A 3,458-nucleotide genomic window follows, 5' to 3' on the forward strand; every position below is an offset into this window, starting at 1 on the left:
CTAGGGGAGAGAAAGAAGAAGAAAATGAAAAAGAAAATGTCAGGTTTGCCATTCACCAACAGGCATATCAGTGTCTATACAAAATTTCCCTTCACCAGTATTCTCATCCTTCCTCCACCCTTTGTGCATGACAAGGCACACTGCAGTAATACTGGTGTTATCGTGCTGTTGAGATATACTGGGTTTGGGCAGAACTCTGAAGGACCTAGGCATGTGGAGTTTGAACTGTAATCGGGTCCATGTATTGTACCACCCTGCGTGAACGCAAAAGATGAAGAGGAAACTGTAGAGAAACAGAATAGAGGTTGGTGACAGATGAGTTTGTAGAGGTGGAGAAGATTTTATAAAAATTTGACAACTGGATTGGGCACTACGGGGAAGTGATTCTTTACTTGTCTATACCCCTTAAAAAAAAAATTCTGTGTTACACAGGAGGACCTGCGCTTGCCTGGCCGGTGGTGCCTCGCTGGCTGAAGCGGGGGAGACATCTACACCTGGAGCTTAGTGGGACCCGTGTTGTGTGCTGGACACGCTGTGACGGCTGCCTGTTCTCCCCATCAAGCTCTTCTGGATTGCAGGGGCCCTGCTCTCTCTTCTGTGCCTCCAGAGCCAGGCGAGGTGGACTGGGCAGGTTCATGCCTGGGGGCTCCTGATTCAGCGGCTGCACTCTGACGGGCTCCAGACCGCGCAGACACCTGTCCTCTGCTGCCTGTTGTGGAGCTCACTTGTGGATCGGAAGACCTACTGGCGGGAGGTAAGACCCAGGAGTGCGCGGTGGTAGCTGACTGATGCCCCCGGTGCTCCATATCCGCCGATCTCCAGCCTGTGGTGCTTGCTCTTCCTCTTGGTGGACTGAGGCTCTTGGTCCCCTCTCCTCACTTCTGACTCTGTACACCCCCCACTGCAGCTGCCCTGCAACTCTCAGGGGCCTGCTATATTCCCCCCCCCCCGCAAGTACCCATAGGAGGCTGCGATCAGAGCGATCTAGGCTCTGACCACGCTCTGGGATCTGCTCTATGGGAAACCTCATCCTCTCTCCCCCACACCTTCTATTCGCCATCCACAAAAGGTCTCCCGCTACCCACGAGCTGTTACGCTCTCACCTGCTGAAAGCCCACTAAGGGCCAATACCCTCTACTAGGGGGCACGACAGTTATATCCTTGTCTCTCCACAGCTTAATCTGATATAATGCCTCTGCTTGGATTCTGCTGATCCATTTTTGATACACTGACCCCCCCAGTGGTCGCTGTTACCCACGGCTACAATATTGCCTTTCCTGCCTATACAGTCTGGCCCTGGTGTTCCTCGCGGCTGCGATGGACTCTGGATGAATAACACCCCATGTTCGGCCTGACCGCCTCATAACCCACCTGTGTCGATTCCTATTCTCCGCCCCACCGCTCCTTCCCCCCTCTCTATTGCAACTTTACTGGAGAAGATAGCTCTTCCCTCGACTGGCATCCATTATGTCACAAAGGAACAAGAAAGCTCCCCAGGCCTCCGCAAACTTCTTGGCAACAAGGCTAAGGGTCCCCAGACTATGGCGCCCTCCCCGGAGTCCCCTTCGTCACCACACTCTTCAGAGTCGGGTATCGACCCTCAGATACAAGCAGTGATGTCTGGCCTCCTGGAAGGCGTGCAAACAGCCTTTAAGCAGGAACGTCCAAAGCTGTCTTGGACTTCAAAACGGAGATTGCCTCGCTTGGAAATCGTACGGATGCCTTGGAGACGAAGACTGACGACTTATGTCGCTCGCAACAGCGTCTAGACTAGGGGTGGGCAAAATACGGCCCGCGGGCTGGATGCGGCCCGCAAACCGATCCTGCCCGGCCCACTGCCTCCCACCAGCGAGCAATGACAAGCGACCCGACCGGCTGAGCTGCTTGTCATTGCTCTGCACTGCAGTACCTCCAAGCTGCCGGCGGCGCCTCTCTCCCCTGCTGCTGCTGCGTTGTAGCAGCCTCCTCCTCCCGCTTCCAGAGTCCCCAGTGACAACGGCTGTGTTCAGCCGAAAAGGGAGCGGGGCTACATGCCGATGAGGGGGCGGGGCTACACGGGACCTCAGGGGGCGGGGCTACACGGGACAAGAGCCAGACTGCTACAGATCCATCCTTCCTGCCACTGCCAGCCAGATCAGTAAGTTAATGGGAAAAGTGAGAGAAAGAAAGGGTGTGTGTGTGTGTGTGTGTGTGTGTGAGAAAGTGTGTGTGAGAAAGTGTGTGTGATAGTGTGCGTATATTTGTGTGTGCGGGCAGTGGCGTCAGACTGTTTTAGGTTTGGGGGAGAGATCTTTAGCTCTCACTGTACCAACCCCTCCCGTGTTCTGTCACTGTGTTACCCCCCCGTGTTCTGTCACTGTGTCACCCCCCCCGTGTTCTGTCACTGTGTCACCCCCCCTGTGTTCTGTCACTGTGTCACCCCCACCGTGTTCTGTCACCATGTCACACATCCGTGTTCTGTCACTGTCACTGCCCCTCCCCGTGTTCTGTCACTGTGTCACACCCCCGGTGTTCTGTCACCGTGTCACCCCCACCGTGTTCTGTCACTGTGTCACACACCCGTGTTCTGTCACTGTCACCCCCCTTCCCCGAGTTCTGTCACCGTGTCACACCCCCCGTGTTCTGTCACCGTGTCACCCCCACCGTGTTCTGTCACCGTGTCACCCCCCCGTGTTCTGTCACCGTGTCACCCCCGTGTTCTGTCACTGTGTCACCCCCACCGTGTTCTGTCACTGTGTCACCCCCACCGTGTTCTGTCACTGCGTCACCCCCACCATGTTCTGTCACTGCGTCACCCCCCGTGTTCTGTCACTGTGTCACCCCCCCTGTTTTCTGTCACTGTGTCACCCCCGTGTTCTGTCACGTGTCACCCCCACCGTGTTCTGTCACTGTGTCACACCCCCCGTGTTCTGTCACCGTGTCACACATCCGTGTTCTGTCACTGTCACCCCCCCGTGTTCTGTCACCGTGTCACCCCCACCGTGTTCTGTCACTGTCACCCCCCCTCCCCGTGTTCTTTCACTGTGTCATACACCCGTGTTCTGTCACCGTGTCACACATCCGTGTTCTGTCACTGTCACCGCCCCTCCCCGTGTTCAGTTACTGTGTCACACACCCGGTGTTCTGTCACCGTGTCACCCCCACCGTGTTCTGTCACTGTGTCACACACCCGTGTTCTGTCACTGTCACCCCCCCTCCCCGTGTTCTGTCACCGTGTCACACCCCCGTGTTCTGTCACCGTGTCACCCCCACCGTGTTCTGTCACCGTGTCACCCCCCCGTGTTCTGTCACAGTGTCACCCCCGTGTTCTGTCACTGTGTCACCCCCACCGTGTTCTGTCACTGTGTCACCCCCACCGTGTTCTGTCACTGTGTCACCCCCACTGTGTTCTGTCACCGTGTCACCCCCCCCCATGTTCTGTCACCGTGTCACCCCCACCGTGTTCTGTCACTGTGTCA

The sequence above is a fragment of the Pseudophryne corroboree genome, chromosome 1 (assembly GCF_028390025.1).
Source record: "Pseudophryne corroboree isolate aPseCor3 chromosome 1, aPseCor3.hap2, whole genome shotgun sequence".
Taxonomy (NCBI): Eukaryota; Metazoa; Chordata; class Amphibia; order Anura; family Myobatrachidae; genus Pseudophryne; species Pseudophryne corroboree.